We start from the raw sequence: 22,590 nt of genomic DNA on the forward strand, positions 1-22,590 counted from the left end.
AGGGCTTCTAGAGACCATCCACCTCAACCCATTAAACAATGATTCCACTGCACAGCCGGACATCACAAAACCATCATCAGATTGGTCTTCATCCAAGCCTTCCAGGGCTTCCAGAGCATTTGTTCCAACCAAGGCTTCCAGGACTAGTAACTCAACCCACAGCTGCTGCCGAGCTTCCAAAGCATTTTTCCAACCAAGGCTTCTAGGACTAGTAACTCGACCCACCAAGGGATTCCAGAGCATTTGTTCCGACCAAGGCTTCCAGGACTAGTAACTCAACCCACAACTTTCACTGGGCTTCCAGAGCATTTGTCCAATCAAGGCTTCCAGGACTAGTAACTCAACCCACCAAGGGCTTCCAGAGTGTTTTTCCAATCAAGGCTTCTAGGACTAGTAACTCAACCCAAGTTGTTACAGAGCTTCTAGATTAATTGTCCAACCAGGGCTTCCAGGAACTAATAACTCAACCCAAGCTAAGGAAACATGGGAACCAACCAAAAACAAAAATGAATGTAAACCCACAATCACCATGGCTATCCAGGAAATGACAAGACTAGGCAATCCACCATGCCAATGACAGATCATGACCAAGAATCCACATGCATATGCCATGCATGCCAAAACTAGTGAAGGAAACATACATGCAACTCGGTACCTGCAAGAAAATCTTATGTAGCTGCTGATCCTGATTCCCTCTTGTGCTTTCTTGCTCCAAGAATCCAAGTATGCCACACCCACCAAGAGTGCTCCAAGAAAACTCTAAGACTCCAAGGGTATGAGAGAGATAGAGAATAATGAGAGAGCTCCAAAATTGAATTGACAAAAGGATAGCAAAATCTTACAATGACTAAGAGCTTGGAAAATGATCCTCATAAGCCTTTTTAATAATGAGGCCTCTATGTTCTTCATTTTCCATTATTTTCCTTCATTTTCCTCCTCACATGCAACCTATGACCTTTCACCTTCATTTTCTCCTATTTTCCATTATTTTCATAAATAAATGTGTCAAAAATGTGATTTTACCTTTCCAAAGCCTTAGACTTTGCCATTACCTTTGCCAATTTCCTTAGCCATAATAAACCAAATCAACACCCATTAGGATGTTTCCCCCACCGTTTAGCTTGGAATACATGTCCTGTCATCCATGGTATTTATATATTTTACATGAATTTTTAACCAGGGATGTTACAAAACCCTCCCACCATCCTCGGTGTTCAATAACACCTATAACCAACAAGATTTTTGAAAACAAAACATACTGGCCATGGAGCTTTATAAAACAGCTCGTTGTGGTATTTACAATGACCATTGCTGAAAGATGACAATAAAACTATTTACTCAAGCTTTATAACATTTCTCATTACGATATTTACAATAACCACATATACACATACACATTTTCTTCAACCAACAAATAACCATATTGTCTATGGAGCTTTATAATCTAGCTCGATACAATATTTACAATAATACACATATATACACATATGCACATTTTCTCAATCAACAAATAAAATGATACGATTCCTGTATCTATCACTAAGGGAATCCAGAGGTTCAGACACCCACCCTCAAAGTAATATTAAGATTCACCTCCTTCCCAGGAAGTCCAGAATCCACTGTCAAAGTCAAACCTGCATCTAATGTCCAACACTACAATCCCGCGCCACTTGTCTTCTCAATGAATAGTTACCAACTCATTGTTCCAGGGTGTACTCCCAATGTGCATCTGATTCCATTTGGAAATGCTAATGACCAAAAAAATCCATCTGTGACCTTCCCTTCTCTACTACATAGTCCCTCGGGCAATCCAGTCAACCCCTTCCGTGTAGTCACTCACCTTCCAAGTTTTATTGACACTCCCATCCCAGGTAGTCCATCCCTTGGCAAGGCTTCCTTGCATTGGAAGATACAAAACCAAGGCATATACCTACCTCAAACCACCATATCAGTCATAAGATGCTCATGGAAATCATTGGACACTATTGGGTACTAGTGTCCCACAATGGCCCTACTCCTGAAGTGCTCTACCAACATACTATTGCATGTTCCAATTTTTTTCCATGCTACTGCTAATTATTATGGTCAATTTTAATCACTCAACCAAACATGTTCATGCATTCATGTTCCAAGAACATAATATCCATTACATTCAAAATAAATTGAAATAAATTCAAATCATACCTCATTGGTGGCTCATCAATAAGTTGGTACACTTGCAATCTTGTTTACTTCCTGTCACAAACACAACCATCATAGATCAACATCATAAATCACATGTAACCATCATAAACTAGAATCATAAATCACATGCATAATAAAACTGAAATAAAAGACTGATACTTATCCTTTAATCAATCCTTAGCTTCGACCTTTGTCCTTATTTCGTACGCACATGGATTGGTTGCCACACTCAAAAAACACCAAGTGCCTTCTCCTCAACCATGTGCGCATACACATAGTGTACATCCCACACACAACATACCACACCATGAAATACATGCATCTACACCTTACATATAACACATACACCTACCCCTAGTGTACAACACAACATAATACACAAGCCTACACCCGGTGTACAATACAACACAACACATATACATACACAATGTACATCACAAGACATGCATCCGTACATAACATGTGACACCACAAATGCATACACATACATCTGATATACAAAAAAACTCATACATCTATACTCGATGTACAACACAACACAATACATGCACCTACACATGGCATACAACACAAAAAAATACATGTACTACACATAGTACAACACAACGAGTAGGCATGTCACGATACCACAACTACACAATAGACATACATAGTACCGCATATACACAACACAACATGTAAAACATGCACACAATACCACATGTACACCAATACCATATGTATAACACATACACAATACCACCTGTACAAAGCACCACCTGCACAACGTGTGCTCAACATCACATGTACAAAACACCACCTGCACAATGTGTACACAACACCACATGTACATCGTACCACCTGCACAATGTGTACAAAATACCACATGTACACAGTAGCACATGCACGACATGTACAACACACCACATGTACACAACGCCACATGGACGACATGTACACAACACCACCTCCACACAATGCCACTTGTACCACATGTACACGACACCACATGCTCACAACACCACTTGTACATTCATGCACAAAACACCATATGTACAACATGCACACGATACCATATGTACATAGCACTGCATATACAACATGTACATAGCACCATACACAACAGTGCATATCCAACATGTGTACATCACCATATGCACACAACAACACATATCTATCATGTACATAGCACCATCTATACCCAACGTTGCATATGAAACATTCACACAACACTATCTATACCACCTTGTACATAACATTGCATAAACAACATGTACATATACACAACATCACATGCACACAACAACACATATGCAACATGTACAACATATAAAACATATGCACAACAATAGTAGCACACATACAAAACAATGTTGTCTTCACCAAGAAAATTTTCTTTCTGTGTCTTATCCATGCTTGTCCCAACATGTCGCAGACCATACTGCTTTTATTTCACTGATGTATCCCTCGAGTTACCTGTCCATAGAATAGATATAATATAATCACATAATATCAACTAATAACCATATGATATTGACCTCATAGATGTGTCAGGCTACTCTTCCCACTTGATTCCTCATGAACCAGAAACCTCTTCATGCTATTCACCTGCATAAGAAATGATTCCTCCACACGAACGATCCCTAACAACCTTGTCAGATAGTGACATAGATACATACATACATATATATACATATAAACATCAACATAAAATAATAATGATCTAGTCAGTCGATGACATACATACATACATACATATGTACATATAAACATTAGCATAAAACAATCATAGTCATGTTAGACAATGACATATGCACATACATATATGTATACATATATAAACATCAACGCAATCATGATCACAACATAATTACCAAATATCCTAAGGTCAAGGTTAAGAGAATGCCCTTTACGCGTGCAACATATGCACAACATCAAGAACAACAATTCCCAACATAGCCAAGGCCTATGACACCTCATATCTATTTACTTCACCTTTCATGTTATCTTTCTCATGACTATCCTGCCACTATCCATTTACACCAATGGACCAAACTAGTCCAATCGACTGTCATAGTCTTACCTTCCATTGCGCTTACTTATGCACAAAGATTCACCTAAATCTTACATTACCTTTCGGGTACCACACATCTCTCCCTGAGCTCCATTAGTTGTCCTCTTTCCCAACCAAATCCTAACGCTCAAAATATAAAAGGAAATACAAGAAACAAATAAGAAGAAAACCTTGAAAACCAAAAGCAATACGACACAACAAACAAAGCGGCATGATCATGCACTAGACATAACAAAATTTCAAATCAAGTGCAACCGTATCACAAAATACCAAAAGTAGAAGACTAACAATAGACACCATGACTCAATTCCCATGGTTCCCAGTGCTTCCAAAGAATAGCTCAACCTAAGCCTTCTTCAAAATTTCATGGCAACCTCTATTGGCTTACAACTCCCTACATCATGTTGTCATTAACACATAATTGTTAGTGCATAAATAAACATAACAATACACCAGTTACTTATCTTGTTGTGGCAAGCATTTTGATTGCAACTGAACACATCCATGCCATCTCTCAAGGGACTCCAATTCCATTGAAAAATCCACCTGTAACTAGAGAATATCTAATATACATGTCAAGTACATGTTCATGAATCTAGCACATATCCACGTAATGTCAGACAATATTAAGGTTAATAAGGCTTCCAATATAAAAATTACTCATTCGTTTGGAATTAGGGTTTCCGAACATAGCCAAAGGAATTCTTTCCCAATTCCTTTCCTTTACCTTTTTACCTTGATGCAATCGAGGCTTACTATGTACTGTCGCATCACCCAATTGTTAGTTATATAAACACATCAACTATTACCTTGTCACGTGGATACCAAGCATGTTCCTTGTAACTGCTCACACATGTTCCAAATATCAAGACAATCATATCTATCAATTTAAAATCAACTTTTACAAACAATCATGTCATAACCCATAGTCAACTCATAGTCATTAGACATAATGCTACAACTATCAACTACATTCAAGTACATATCAATTGTCTCAACATATATGCGTTAGTAAAATCATCTTAAAAAATATCATTGGAACACATAATCATATTATGAAATTCATCAAACATTCAACCAACTTGCAAACATACCATTTTAAATAAATCAACTAGACACCAAACACTCAAACACCAAATAGATGCCATAATCAAACAATCAAGCACAAGGTAGATGACGTAAACAAGTTCATACCTTAATTTATCTCAAGGGAGGTTATCTTGTCTGTATGATCAATCTAGTTAGCATGATATAAATTCACAACATATCAACTCAAGCATAAATAAGATCATGATATCCATAATAGTCACTATCTAACGTGTTCACATCATATGCTCATAAACATTTGTTGTTCATGCATAAAAATTTCATATGTACAATCATTCTATATTAGTACAACACAATGTCATAATAAGTCGACTCATACTTGAATGTCGTAACCCTAACCATCTGCATAGGCCAATCCAACTTAGTGTGATACATATAACATCAAGGTATAAATGATATAACCCTAATCATCAATCTAACTATAATTTAACAACAACAAGTTAACCTATAAGATAATTCATCAATAACATATAACATAATTGTCAGGTTATCTAATATAAAAAAAAATAGCAATGCATACAACTACAAGTTACTATCATTCTTGAGCATTTGACACGTGCATATAACTACACTAATAAACTAATATATATCATGAATGTAACCATACCATCAAAAGACGTGTACATAAACCTAATGAATATAAAAATCCTTGGCTTACATACCTGCATGCCCAACATACAAACCTATATGACGACATGCTCTTTCCTTGAGGTCCAATGTTGTAACTTCACTTTGATGATCTACATCTCCTGCTCTATCTCAACCAACACATTATCATCCTAACATACCAATAGCATCATGATAACCTAAATTGCATACCATGACTTTACAAGGCATGTTAAACCTATATTTCATGCATAACTATAACCAAGACCATACATGTATAACAACCTCATATAGACATATAACACATGAGTACGAAACCATATACCCATTATTCTAGCTAGAGTCCAGTCATTAATTCATGACAATATCAACTACAAAAAACATGACCTCATGCATGACAACAACAACCATTACGTCATTGTACACATTGCGACAAGCAACCATCAACATGCATAAGCAATGCATAATCAATTACACATACACATGAATGCATGGAGTCGAGCATAAGTGATCAATTCTTGTAACCAACCTACAAGACTGATACATGTAATCAAGTATACAAGAAGGAAATATACCATACAAGGATGTAATAAAGTGACATATAACAACATGTAAGTGACATATAACAATATGTAACCAGTGATATACTCATGATGATGCATTCCACAAAATCAACACCAAGTTCCTCATGACAACCTTACTACAAACATGATCAACATTATGCAATGCAACAAGCAGATGGACTACAAAAATAAGGAACACACATGCAATCGACATGAATGCATGACCAACATACAACCCATCCAGTTTGAGGGGTGAACCATGCTCTGATACCACTTTGTAACACCCTCCTCCCATATCTACCCAAGTAACGGGCCAACCGGGGTAAACATGCAATGAGAGGCCACTATGATATGATTCAACCTCCTAGGTCATGTTAAGGAACTGGAACTAATAGAAACCCACCATACAGACATTCAACCTCAGCTTTAGGACCCTTAGGAACCAATCCAACACTTTAGACAACCTTCCCTTTGGTCCCACTGAGATTTTGGACAACTTGAGCCTCAATAGCTCTCATGCTATAGGCATGAAAGTGTCGAGAAACCCATAGTCGTTCTCACAGGATTTCCTACCAGTGTCTGGAGACTCATTTACTCAATGTTATTCCAACATCCCCAGGATTTGAGCCACTTTTTCAGGCCCAAAGCCTAGGTCACTACCCAGAATTTCATGATACCTTCATAACGGTAAGATAACATGGAAATGACAATACTAAAGAATATATTTGTGAAAAGACTTTGATTGGACCCCTACTAGTCATGAGTGGAATTTCTTCAAACATATCACGAATATGTAAAATACAAGTGTAATTAATAGATCTGATCATAGGGGTCTCATACTTATCTGAGATTTTCCATGAAGCATTAATGCGTCAACACATTAACTGCCATTCCATCCATTAGTCCATAGATACATTGATCATTCAATTACAAGTAAAAACATGATGAGAGCCATACATAGATGCTATCATAAAGCATATACATAACCAACATAATAGGGATAGAAATACCAATGAACTCATTGCCATATGAACCTCATATAATCCTGTATAATGCTAATATAAATACAAGAATAAATAACCTCTTATTGATGATGCAAAATCCAACCTAGGATGGGACTTCCACATTCACCTGACTGTAGAATGGCTGAGCCAAATATCTCTTCCGTCATTCACCCTCATGCCATATTCCAAGCATGAATCTGGGATCTCATAGAGAACATTAATCAAAACTCATCTAGGGCTTCCAGAGGCCATCCACCTCAACCCATCAAATAGTGATTCCACCTCATGGTCGGACATCACAAAACCATCATCATATTGGTCTCCATCCAAGCCTTCCAGGGCTTCCAGAGCGTTTGTTCCAACCAAGGCTTCCAGGACTAGTAACTCAACCTAGAGATGGCGTCGAGCTTCTAGAGTGTTTGTCCAACCAAGGATTCCAGGACTATTAACTAAACCAACCAAGGGCTTCCATAGCATTTTTCCAACCAAGGATTTCAGGACTAGTAACTCAACCCAAGTTGTTACATGGCTTCTAAAACGTTTGTCCAACTAGGTCTTCCAGGAACTAATAACTCAACCCAAGCTAAGGAAACATGAGAACCAACCAAAAAGAAGAATGAAAGTAAACCCACAATCACCATGGCTATCCAAGAAGTTTTAAGGCTAGGAAATCCAATATAAATCCAAGAAATCCTCCATGCCAATGACAGATCATGACCAAGAATCCACATGCATATGCCATGCATGCAAAAACTAGTGAAGGAAACATACATGCAACTCAGTACTTGTAAGAAAATCTGATGATCTTGATGCCCTCTTGCGCTTTCCTACTCTTCCTTTACCTTCTTGCTCCAAGAATCCAAGTATGCCACACCCACCAAGAGTTCTCCAAGAAAATTCTAAGTCTCCAAGTGTATGAGAGAGAGGGAGAATAATGAGAGAGATCCAAAGCTAAACTAACAAAAGGTTAGCAAAAACTTACACTGACCAAGCTTGAGCCAAGAGCTTACACTGTCTAAGGGCTTGCCAAATGATCCTCAGAAGTCATTTTATTAATGAAGCCTCTATTTTGTTCATTTTCCATTAGTTTCCTTCATTTTCCTCCTCACATGCAATCTGTGACCTTTCACCTTCCTTTTCTCCTAATTTCCATTATTTTCATAAATAAATGTGCCAAAAATGTGATTTTTCCTTTCCAAAGCCTTAGCCATTGCCTTTGCCAATTTCCTTAGCCATAACAAACTGAATAAACACCCAATAGTATGTTTTTCCCACCATTCACCTTGGAATACATGTCGCTTCATCTATGGTATTTATATATTTTACATGAGTTTTTAACCAGGGTTGTTACATTCAACTTCTATGTGGAATAACAATTTCATACATACTCCAATTAACATGATTCTTGTGTCGTTGGAAAGGTATCTATGTGTAGAATATGATAAAAAGGTGCTACATTAGAGCAAAAAAATTACCCCCAAAAAAGGTTGTTTGATGCCTAAAAATTATCTTGAAAGGTTTTAGACCCCAGTTTTCCAAACTTGGTCCCACTGGTAAAAAATGGTCTTGTGAGTTGATTCCTCCACTTTTTCCACTCTGAAAACATCGAGATGGTTAAAAAAAAGTACAATGATCTAATTCGAATCATAGTTTTTATGAAAAATCATACTAATTCTCTTTCCAATATAGTTTTGATGAAATATCATTGGAAAAACCATTGGTTGTCAAAACCTACATCCCAAAGACAACCAACAATTGTTTGACCATTTTAATTTAATTTTAGTTATTGATTTAATTTTACTTTTTAATTCAATTCAATTTTTATTTATTTGACCGAGTCAAAATGTTTATAGGATATGATAGGATAGGACATTACAACATATCTTCCATACTAGGTTTGAGAACACCTATCGGCATGTTGGGATGGGGTCCCCTGGGTCAGTTTGGGGGTTAAAACCCAAGTTTTGATGTAATTTTTGTAAATGATGTAAAGTCTCCATGATTTGTGGATGTGGAGCGCGTAGATGGTTAGGAGTCAAAAAGGGTTTTAGCCCTTGTTTATGTAAAGACGAGTCAGCTTTGAGATCCACCCATGGTCCGTGGACCATGGGATTATATAAATAGGCGTGTATTAGAGAGTCTAAGGCATAATAGGTCACAATGGATAACGAATGAAGTCTTGGAAGTCTTAGCGTCGAGAAGTGTGTCAGATAGGAGAGAAAGGCTCTACAGCTGAGTGCACACAGGCCTAGGTAGAGTTTGTAGCTGAGTGCATAGAGGCCTAGGTAGAGTTTACAACTGAGTGCACAGACCCTTGTAGCTGAGTGCGCAGGGTAGTTTTGAGTCTGTAATACCACATTGAAGATCAATAAAGAAGATTTTTTGAATAATTCCTGTGTTTATCTATTTACTTTTATTTATTTATGATTGCGATATATGTTGTGAATGAATAATGTATTTATGAAATATTGATCTAATGATGCACGACTCTATGGAATAAGTCTTAATAGCTGCACGTGTTGCATGTTAAGTACTTTCCCGAAGATTATGATATATTCTGTGATGTTTACTTAAAATACTTAAGTAGATATGCGCGAGCTCAAATCCAGGGTTATTTTCGATGCACATAAGTGGATGATTCGGCTCTTAAGGGTCTGCAAAGACCGATCATAGACCTTCACAAAGGTCTAGGGGCTGTTTAAAGGGAGTTGCAGTACCGAGCCCTAGGGACTTATAGTTCTGCTTGAAGGCAGATCTAGGGTACTCTAAGGAATCATGCTAATCTATGGATGCGAAAACTTGGTTCCAGCATCCCCCCATACTGCTTCGAGTGAGACTGCAGCCTGCGCTACGCGGGTTGTTGCAAAAGGGCTCGTAGTGTAGGGTTTTGATGGTTGGTGCAAGTAACTCTGAACCTGGGTCAGGACCCCCTAAGCCAACAAATGGTTCCATTGTTAGGACCGGTATTTGCTTGAAGGAGATATGTGATGTCATCTCACTGAAATCCGACCAAGAAGGAAATTGAAAAGTGGTTGGACAGAAAAATTCACGAATTCGCGGTGTAGGAAAATAGGAATCTACACCTATCAAAGGAGCAGTGGTTGGTTAGATATTTGTATATGGAAATTCACGAAATTTTCTTCTTCACCTTCCCGATCGAGTTATTTGAGTGGATAGCTAAGTTGGCAGACAACAAAGGAAGGTGGAAGCTTGACGGTCCAAAAGTGTGGACTTCAGAGCTAGTGTGAAGATTAGAAGTTTTGAGGATAAGATCACGTGGGCTGTTGATCACTGGATCGATCAAATTATAGGAGGATTTTTTGTCGAATTCGCAGTTGATACCTCAGTCAGCTACAACAAAGTAGAGTAGAGATTCTTCAAGGGACCGCGAGGTAAGTATCTGAGATCTTTGAATACGTGGATTAAGACGCTCTTGTGTGAAAAATGGGTTATGCCATTTCCTTGATGTTTCGAGCTACGCAAAGTGGAAAGCTCTTTAGAGATCGAGAGCAATCAGGTCCTGAATATAGCCCATTGATTGGACCTCCTTCAAGTGACGACGAGGGAGCGATACATGGCTCACTACAGAGTGTTGTTCAGCTGATAAGATATGGTTTTCCACAGACACATCATTATCCACTCCACCTCCACCTCCACCTCCACCACATACACCTTCACCCCCACCCCCACCACCACCACCATCCCTTTTCAACACATCGAACACAATGAAGTTGCCAATTTTCAAAGGTATAGGAAGTGAAGATACAAATCAGTTCTAGTTTGTTGTGAATCATGTGTGGACAACACAGCAAATTACTGATGACAACACAAAGAAGGTGCAGTTAGTTATTGCTTTGTAGGATCACGTGATAACGTGGTATATTAAGTATTTTTCTGATCATCCTGTGGCAACGCTAGCAGAGACCAAGGCTACTTTAAACAAAGAGTTTCGTAAGCCTAAATCTAACTTGCGGTCAGTAGTTGGATTCAAGGAAATCATGATCAGGGTTGATGAGATGCCTTAGGAGTTAGATGAAAGGTTGAAATGTGTGATCCGAGAACCTAACATGTAGCTCACATATGGTTAGCATCACGAGTGCTTTATAGCCTCGCTTTTGCGCCACCTAAGGATTGCTTTGTCATAGTAGAAGATAGGAACTTAGGAAGAAGCTCTGGAAATCGCGATGATTTTGCATGCAATGTCTATGTAGGATGAGACCTTGGGGGTACAAAAAATCCATTCTCAGTTACAAAGCCTATGCTTAGAATTGTAGAGCTTGAAGAAAGATAAGGAGGCTAAGCCAGAGGTGTGCGAGGAAGTCTGGTGTCTGAAATGTAAGAGCTAGGGGCATGATAAAGACCACTGTCCCATATTTGTGAACTATATCACAGGAGGGGGACCAATTCCCCTGAGACTAGAAGCTCCAGCAGGACCGAGCATGGGGGTGCGCTATGGTGCACTATTTGTCAAGTGGCTGGAAAACACGCAACGAATAATTGTCATTTGCTTCAAAAGTTCGTTCAGACACCACAACAGTTGTTCTATGACTTCTGTAAATCAGTGGGACATGATGAGTGCTACTGTCATAGCTATGAATTGATGATGGAAAGAACGCCAACCTACCGAATGGAAGTGAAAACTCAGCCTCCAGAGTAGGGCGCCAGAGGAGCATGCGGAGGATATCAGGGATGAGGATGAGGCCGAGGAGGAGGAGGGCTTGGTAGAGGCCGGGGTTAGGTTATTTGTTAAAACTGTGGAATGCAAGGGCACTACACGAGGGCGTGTTAGAATTAGACATGCCCGTCATGTCAATACTGCAACTAGCTTCACCACACTATAGAAGAACACCTTGTGTTGATAGCTAAGATGCAAGAGAAGAAGGCACAACCTCAACAACCTATTCAGAACTTAAAAATGATGAGAGCGGAGCCCCGTGAAGAGGATCAGAATGTGAATATTGTGCTGAGGAGAATAATAACGACCAAAGATGATAAGGGAAAACAACCTGAAGAGGACGGATGGGTCCACAAGGCCCCAAAAAAAGAAGGTGGTTTTGATTTGGTGTGTGCCAAGGAAACTTTTATGGAATCCAAGAAAAGCTTTGCCGAGGCCTCCACCTCAGGAAGCCAGAACAAAGTATTAGAAACCAGTGCACCTATAGAGGCTTATCCCTCTGTGCTTAGCATGTTCCTGGAGACCTACATGAAACTGTCGTGCAATAGAAAAGCTGTGAAAGGCCTCTAGGAGTTAATAAACAAGTGCATTGGAAAAGAAAACGCCTCTGATGGACACCGAGTAGTTAGAAAAATTGGCAAACATAAGGCAAGAACAGGGTGGGAGATGAGGCTCACCGCACAGATAGGAGAATATGAGATGGACTAGGTCATTCTGGATTTGGGGTTTGACGCGAATGTTTTGCCTAAACATACATGGGAGAGAATGGGGAGACCTGCACTGCATTGGTCTCTGATCCATCTTAGAATGGAAAACCAGTAGAAGATCATCCCTATGGGATGACTGCATGGGGTAATAGTGGATATTGAAGTTGCGAGTGCGTTGGCGGATTTTGAGGTAATAGAAATCATTGATGACAGTAATTCATACCCCGAACTCCTCGGAATTGACTGGGCCATTGATATGAATGGAGTCATCAACTTGAAGAAGAGGACAATGTCATTTGAAAAGAAATTTCTTCGAGTTGTAGTGCCGTTGGACCCTACAAAAGGGGCACGCTACACTGAACCAGTCTGTGATTATAGCGCAAGATCAAGACTGGATCAATCCAACATCCGATGGATGGATTGCGTGGGACCAGGAGATTTCATGCACCTCTGATTTAGATGAAGAATTGGAGCATTGGCAGAGTCGGTTGCATGAAGAATCTACACTATGCTACAACATGATGACTAAATCGCGGCGCCGCGTTTCGTCGGAGGTAAGGAATTTACCCTATTGTGATGGTTTAACTGATGTGGATAAATTTTTGGATGCATTTGAGCGTGAAGTCCTTGAGCATCACCGCTTCCAAGAATTAGACTTGGCACTGTGCCCTATGCCCGCACGATGGTTGGGTATGCACAAGGATAACTTTGATGGATAGCGGGACTATAGAAGAATGATGAAGTTGCGGTTTGGTCGATCTAACCTTTGATTGACTGAGAAATATGATGGGAGGGATGATTCGTGCGATCACCTAGCGAAGTGGATTAAAGTGTATGGAATGGAGCCACCACCAGAGTGGGTACACTTGTTTTTCCATACTTTAGACACAATCCCTATGAATTGGTATTTGGAGACAGAGCTCCTCCATGGCACCATGGAGTGAGATATATTGAGGGAAGGATTCTTAATGATCTTCAGTTTTGAAGATGGGTTTGAGAGAATTGTTGAAGCTCTACAGGTGGTTAAGGCAGTGATCTTCAGAATACTGCAAGAACCTCTGGAATGGGTCTAACTAGATTGGAGCACCCAGCTGTGCCATTTGCTGGAATGTTATAATGTGACCGTTGAGCAGGAGGATGAAGATCCAAGAAATATTAATATTCCAGAGGCCGAAGGGCATTACGAAGTTGACGGTCGCATATAGAAAACCAGAACATCACCGCACCATTGAAAACCAAGCAAGTGAACATTGGGATTGAAGCAGAACTGAATTCTACAAAAATTGGGGATTATTGGGGCGATGCTACTGTGGATAAGGTTGCTAAGTTACTCTGCAAATATCAAGATCTATTCCCTACTAAGTTTTTGGACTTGAAGGGCATAATAGGAGACTTGGGTGTTATGAAAATCACTCTGAAGCGAGACGCAAAGCCTGTTAAGCAGAGGTTGTATCACCTGAATCCTAAGTATAAGGGAAAGGTTCACTTGGAGTTAGATAAGATGTTGGAAGTAGCCATCATTGAACCGATGGAAGAATCTGATTGGGTGAACCCGATGGTGGTTCAGGAAAAGAAACAGAAGGGTGAAATAAGGATTTGCGTAGACCTAAGGAAGTTTAATGAATCCTGTGTCCATGAGCCATTCCTGACGCCATTTACAGAAAAAGTATTGGAAAATGTTGAAGGGAAGGAGGCCTACTCGTTCATTGATGGGTCTTCTGGGTCCCATCAGATTAAGATCATGCCATAAGATAGGAGAAAAACAACCTTCACTTCGTAATGGGGTTGTTTCCAGTATATTGTGATGCCATTTGGGCTTAAGAATGTGCTTACAATATTCTCTTGCGTAGTTATAGAGACATTTAAGGAGTTCATCCACAAGTTATTGAAGGTTTACTTTGATGATTGGATGGTGTTCGGACTAGTAAAGCGCCATGTAGCAAGTTTGCGCTTGATGTTGGATACGTGTCGCAGATACTAGATCGCGCTAAAACTAAAGAAGTGCATATTGTGTGTTCCCTTTGGAATCCTGCTGGGTCATGTGGTGTGCAAACAAGGATTGATGGTGGACCCTACCAAGATTGTGGTGATAGTGAATATGGAGGCTGTGAGGAATGTAAAGCAACTGCGCGCAACATTGGGAAATACAGGATATTACAGAAAATTTATCAAGGCATATGATCATATGACGGCGCCTATGGAGAAACTGTTGAAGAAGGACACAAAATTCTGTTGGGATGAAGAATGTCAGTGCAGTTTGGATGTATTGAAAGAAAATATGGTCACCGCGTTGATTTTGATCTTCCCAGATTGGAAGAAGAAATTCCATGTACATGTCGATGCCTCTTGCATTGCGTTGGGTGCAATATTAACACAGACTGGTGAAGGAGAGATGGACCACCCTATAACCTTCGCGAGCAGGAAACTATCAAAGGCTGAGAATAATTACTCAACAATGGAGCACAAAGGATTGGCTATGGTGTACGTGGTTCAAAAGTTTAGGCACTATCTGTTGGGTGGACATTTCAAGATGTACACGGATAATTCTACCTTGAAATACCTGGTCAATAAGCCTGTGTTGGGGGCGGGGGGAATTTACCGATGGCTACTGCTCTTCCAAGAGTATGACTTTGAGGTCATTTTGAAGCCAGGGAGGTTTAATGGGGGAATTGACCATCTGTCGCAGATCGAAATAAGATAGGAAGCTACTAATTTGGAGGAAGGATTGCCAGACACGCAGCTCTTCACAGTGTGTGTAGCAGATAATCATTTTGTAGATATCATTCATTTTTTGACTACGGGGATGGCACCGGAAGGTAATACGAGTCAACAAAAGAAGGAATTACTAGTGTACGCGACATACTTTTCAGTGATTTTGGGACATCTGTATAAGATGGGTGCAGATGAGATACTGCGACAATATGTGCCAGATTTTGAGAGGAACAACATTCTCACTGAAGCTCATGGAGGGGCTACAGGAGGACATTATGCAGGAAAGGAAACTACATAGAAGATTTTACACGCATGTGTATGGTGGCCTACTTTGCATAAAGATTCCAAAGCGTATTGTAGGGCAGGTGATGCATGTCAAAGAACTGGCAGACCATTGTGGAGGGACGAGTTGCCACTGAATCCTCAAGTATCATTGCAGCCATTTGAAAAATGGTCAATTGATTTCGTTGGGCCAATTCAACCCCCATGCAAGAAGACAGGTGCGCGCCATATCATCACCATGATGGAATATCTAACCAGATGGGCAGAGGCACAACCGGTTAAGGATTTCATAGGGGCTACAACCACAAAGTTTTTGTTTGAGTATGTCTTAACCAGATTTGGTTGCCCAAAGGAATTGATGAGTGATCGAGCTACACACTTTCTAAACGAGACAATTAGCGCATTGACTAAACAGTTCCAGGTCTATCATTAGAAGATCACACAGTATCATCCTCAAGCTAATGGAACAATTGAGGCCTTTAATAAGATTTTGGAGAATCGACTGACGAAGATTTGCAATGCGCACCGGAATGAATGGGATGTGTGTATACCTGTAGTACTATGGGCTTATAGGATTACTTGTAAAAACCTGACAGGCAAGACACCTTTTAGATTGTTCTATGGTGTAGAAGCTGTGATGCCAATGGATTATATCTTGCCTAGTATGCGCATAGCAGCTCTCACAGGAATGACTGATCACAAAGCCTTGGAGGCACGGTTCGTGCAACTAATGGAGCTTGAAGAGGACCGATTCTTAGTTGGATTCCATCAAAAAGTACGTAAGGAATGTGAAAAAGCATGGAACGATCGCCACATCAAGCTTCACACGTTCAAGGTAAATGATCTGGTTTTGTTATATGATAGTAAATTCACTAAGTTTCTGGGGAAATTTCAAATGCATTGGCTAGAGCCATATATTATCAAAGAAATTATAGATCGAGGCATATTTCAACTCGTGACGCTGAATGGAGAACCTTTTCTGGGAAGAGTAAATGGAAGTCGCTTAATGTTGTATACAGGGATCCTACCCAATGACTATATGGCAGCATGACATTCTTAGTGCTCTGGGCGGTTGCAAGGGAGCGCGGGACTATAAACTACACTGCCAAGCTCGGAGGACTACGTAGTAGGCGTGCTGTGTGGAAAATGGTGGAGTTGCAACATATGGAGCTGTACGCTGGGAGCTGCTCCATGAAGGGAGGTGCCATGCAACATAGCAGGAAAGTGATCGTTGGAATCACTGTTCATGATTTGACAACTAGAAGATGGTTAAGGGGAGTGGGCTGGTGGTAGTTAAGGCCAAAATCTTTGAAGATCTGCCACCAAAACAAAATTAATCGTTGAAATTTGCGGGGAACAGTTGGATTTGAATTCAAAAACCCCTATAAATTAAGCGTGTCGGTCCAACAGAGAACATTTTGCACACTTGGAGATTTTTCTAAAATTTTTTGTCTTTTGATGATGAGCCGAGCATTTTGGGAAGAGCTCTTCACCCACATAAATTTTTATCTTAAAGCCCGTGAGATATTTATGGAGAAGACGACTACCACCAACCCTACAGAAGCTTTGAGTGCAGAGGCTACTGTATCCGACGCCCCAGGCCCTGAAATATCTAGTACTCAAGCTATGGCTACGATGCTCATGGCATTGAGGTCACTAAGACCGAAACAATCCATGGTAAAGGAGAAGCAGCAGAAGCCGATACAGATACGTGCTTCCCCTAGGAAGCATACTGTGACACCTGCACAGCAAAAAGACAAGAAGTCAAAAAAAAGAAAAGAGAAGGTTGTAAACCTGGAGGCAGAAGAAGGCCAAGGAACCAAAGATGTTGATGCCAAAGAAGCAGAGCCCATCACAAAGCTCCCTCATTATATCTCTCCGAGGAAGGGAAAAGGTGAATATTCCAAAAGACCCGGACTCTGAGAAATTTGTCATTTCCACAACCTTGCTACTTGAGCAGGTGACTTTTGGAGTTCTGTGGCTCACGTGAGTCCCGTTTTTGAAGATTGAGGACTCAGACTTGGGGGATCACGCTAAGTTCCAACACTTATCAATGGATAGCTTCATGAAACAAGTATATTATGAAGGCATAGGTGTGACAGCACTGGAAACAGAGGAATGGGCCCGCGGTGTTGAGAAATCTAGGTTGCTCAGCTTTCTTTGGGTGCCACATTACCACCGCACCCCAATTAACACAACGTGCATACGCCAACTGTTCATTCTAGTACATGATGGGTGTTTATGGCTAGGAGGGCCTATCCCCATCACTGATATCTTGATTCAATGGCTTACACACTTGCTGCATGAAGGGATGAATTTGGCCAAGGAGTTTGGCGGAAAGACAGGAGAGAAGGAGCTAGCTTAGCACATGAAAAATGATTATAAGCTTGTGAAGAAGGCGCGAGGGTATTCCATCCTGTCAATAAATGACCCTACATTTCAATTGTCCATGCAAATATTGGCTGGAAAAGTGATGAGGAAGTGTCACACGAATGAAGTTCTGGTGCCCGTCGTATCTCTAGTAGCTCAGTGTGTGAAAGGCGTACTATTCAATTAGTCTAGGTACCTATGCCAAGAATTCCTTGCAAATTGTCGCGAGGCCCAGGATGAGACCAAGCCGTTCCATTACACTTGGTTGCTGCTCTCCATTATATTGGTTGCATGGGAGCTGTCGGAGGATAGCCAGTTTCCTCCATCGGAAGAAGGATTGTCAGAGGTTGTGGAATTTGCCTCCCTATGGGCTACGAAGGAACCCGCATGTCATAGAGATGAAGATTTTTTTGGGTCTTGATGGAAGAAAGTATCTGCATGGTAGTTAACCAGCGCCTAAGGTTGTCCCCAACCTTTTATACACATCTGTCAGCCTACACAACTTTCAAGGCTGACTTCCACCGGGTCTATATCCACGCAAAGAAGGATCCTACCCATAAGTGGTATGACATGCCTTATTTGGTAACAGACTTTGATGTGCAGGAGGTAGTGTCGTGCTAGTCAGACGAGTGGCGCGCCCCTTCAGATTTAGTTTCTGGGCCAAGCACAAGTGCAGAGAGTGCGACTACAAAGAAGCAGAAGGAGGCAACCAAGCAGGCTACGCAGAAGAATAAAGGTGCTGCAGAAAAGGCTTGGGTCGAGGAGGAACGCGGTACCAAGAAGAAGGCAGAGTAGGAGCAGCACGAGACCCAGAAAGGTGACAAGTCACTTTCGACAGCAACAGAAACAGAAATAGGACAAGGTGACAGAGACGAGGAAGGGCAAAACACCTCCTTCATAGTGAAAAGGTGAGAATTGGAACAACAATCTAGGTCAAAGGAAAAAGTAGAAGGCACACAAAACACAGGTTGAGCCCCTGGTGGTCAAAAAAACCGATCTTGATGAGATCGGTTGTAAAGTCAGGGATGTTGGTGTAGAAGTACTGCAGCAGTTGGAACAAAAATACATTCATATTTTGGGAGGAGTGCATAAGGATCTTCGAGAGTTGCAGCTCCAAGCAACTAAGCTCCAAGAAAATGTCGGCAAAGTGTGTGGCGTAGCAGGCAGTTTGATGCAAGAACAAAGTACTGGTGCAAAGCTAGTGTTGTGGCTGACGATGGATGTGTGAGTCTTCCCCTTGCCTACAGTTTCAATACATGCCGAGACCAAGGAACAACACGCCCTCCTTGATGGCATCCCGAAGATGGGCCTAAACCTTGCCTCAATGCAACTGGAGAAATTGCATGACTTATTACATGGAATTGCAGGAGAGCTTCACCTTCAGGAACAGTGCGCACTTAGTGCTGTCACTGAGATCAAGGTGAATAATCAGGAACTTTTCGCTAAGAAGACACATATTTTGGAAGAAAAGGATGCACTCCAGGTGCATAGTTCATGACTCGAGTTAGTGGTCGCGGAGGCATGCAAAACTGTGCCTGAACTCCATATTCATGAGGACACACAACCAGAGGCAAAGGTTAGAAAATTTGCTGCTGGTGTGCGCGAGGAAAAAGCTGAGGTAAGTCGAGTTCAATGTGAACTCAACGTGAATATCACCGAGTTGCAATTGAAGATGCATCCATTGACTTCGTCAAAGGTTTGGGAGCAGTGCGGAGCCAACGTAAAAGAAGGGATGACCACTTTGGATACCGTAGTCATTGACAGTTCAACATTATTTGAGTAGGAAATGGAGTTGGTGACAACTCTGTAGGAAGACCCAATGCTACAGATACTGAATACAGAGGTGCGGGAGCTGTAGAAATAGTATGATGAAGTCCATGCAATGGAACGCTCCATTGCCCCAGCACAACACCTAGCCAAGTTGCAGGAAGGGAAGAAGCTCCTCGCGCAGGTTGAAGCAAGACGGAAGAAGGAGGCATTGCTTAAGGCCAGGTTGGGGCCTTGGTTAGATGAAGCTTACTAGGTCACGACCAACATTCAGGAAAATCTCATAGGCTTGTAGCAGACAATGAAGCTGGCTGTAGAAGGACCAGATACAGAGCAACTAGTGGAGGAGATCAAGCAGGAAACCACTTAGAGCTTTGTTGATGTTGTTGTAGTTTAGATGGAGCTGGGGTATCTTCACTGCGAGATCGTCACACCATTGGAGGCCTGTTGGGATGGGGCCCCCTAGGTCAATTCTGGGGTTAAAAACCCATGTTTTGATGTATTTTTTGTAAATGATGTAAAGTCTCTGTGATTTGAGGATGCAGAGCGTGTAGATGGTTAGATGTCAAAAAGGGTTTTAGGCCTTGTTTATGTAAAGATGAGTCAGCTTTGAGATCCACCCATGGTCCGCGTGTTAGGGTCCTATAATAATAGGATTCATAATTTTGAACTGTTTATGGTTAGCCTTGTAACATTGTACATACTTTTGGTTTCTGCAAAATGTTTTCCAATATTAAAATTAAAAAATGTAAAGAGGGTATGTCTTAAAAGAATAATCAAAGGAAAAAAAAGAAAGAAAAAAATCAAAAACGTAAAAGTTATGAACCTCAAAAAATAGATAAAAATAGATCATGAAAGTGTGAAAATTCAAATGCCACTACTTTTTAATTTACTTTGCAAAATAACGTTGTGTGCAGCTTATCAAAAATGCGACAATCCATGATGGTCAAATAGTCTAATCTTGATTCATTCATGCTTTAAATTTCATGTTGATAGATAGAGAATAAAGATCCGACCAAACTATTTAATCTTGGCATATCAGTAGTTAGGTAGAGAATAAAAATGAGCTCAACAGTTTAATCTGAGCCATTGGAAGTTACAAGGTTAGAATTAGATAGTTTTCTTATCAAAAGAAAAAGAAATAAAGGGTTAGCAAGCTCAAATGCACCCAATGAATCAAGAGAAAATGCTAGGGTAAATCAAGTGTAAGTAGAAAAAGTTTTGCAAGTGCACAAGGTTGCTAAGTCAAAAAAGCACATTCATCATGATTAATCCTATGTTTCATGTGCAGGAGGAATTGTGAAAGAGAAATGGCATTCACTAAAGCTTATTTACTAATTTCCCCTCATTTCACTAGCCCCCACATACTTTACTAATTTCCCCTCATTATCCCTTCATCACTTGTAAAAACCCTTTCCCTTCATTTTGACCTTTTATCCCTTTGTTTCACACATTTCCCTAGACATTACCCTTCAAAAATCATCCCCCCTTTCCAAAACCCCTTTCCCTAGTGTGAAACACATTCCCATCACAAATAATACTTTCCCCCCTTATTAATTTCCCTTTTCCCACCCACAAAAACCCTTTATCCTAAGTTCTTTCCTAAAGTCCCACTTTATAAATCCCCCACGTTATAATTTTCCGACACCCTTTTTAACCCAACAAGCCTTGGTGTATAGTTAAAAACACCGCAATATAACCCATGGTCCCCATTTTATTAACCCATCGCTTATATTAAAATTCCATCATTATTTTTTAATTAATTACAATTAAACCCTCGGGCCCCACCAACCACATTCCAACTACGTCCGTGAAACTTCACCGCGTCCTCTCATCTCCCACCTCTAGATCTAACGGCGCACAAACATATCGCGTGGATTCATCGTCCGACAGTTAACAACTCGAGAGCATGCTAGATTCGCAGCTTTGACCGAGCACTATTTGGCTACGTGGCAACACCAGGTTATATTGCATGCCTGCGAAAAATACTGTCCCCCTCCCAAAAGTAGTGCAATATGGCTTGAAACCACCTGCCCGCCTAAACCAAAACTGCCCACTATTCATTCAATAAATCTCATGCCAAAATCTAACTGTTATTGGTTAAAAGGCCGAAAAACCCTCTTTTTCTCTTTTCTCTCATTTTCACTACAAACCTCTATTAGCCTAGTCTGACACCCTGAACCTCTGCATGACCAATTTAACGAACTTTTTCCACCCAAAGATGTTGTAGACACCAAATTGAAGCAACGAATAACCAGCAGAAGCCTTAGTAACCTCTGCAGCTACCACAGAACCCTGTCTGCACACCAAACCGTCAAATTTCCAGGTATTCTTGATATAACTAGAACGACCCTATAGTTTAAAGTTATACATAGTAATTATCAAAGGTTAATTAATTAAATTAATTAAAAAGCCTTCCTAAACTGAAGAAAAGCCTACTATGCACCCAAACCCCTTTGTTCAAGCCATTATTACCCTCCCCATTGTCCTAGAGCTTCTAAACCTTACTCCCGAAACCACATAAAGAGTAATTCAGTTCAAATATACCAAATTATGGCTT

The sequence above is a fragment of the Pinus tabuliformis genome, chromosome J, assembly GCF_031772625.1.
Source record: "Pinus tabuliformis cultivar Carrire ecotype Pingquan chromosome J, CPIR1, whole genome shotgun sequence".
NCBI lineage: Eukaryota > Viridiplantae > Streptophyta > Pinopsida > Pinales > Pinaceae > Pinus > Pinus tabuliformis.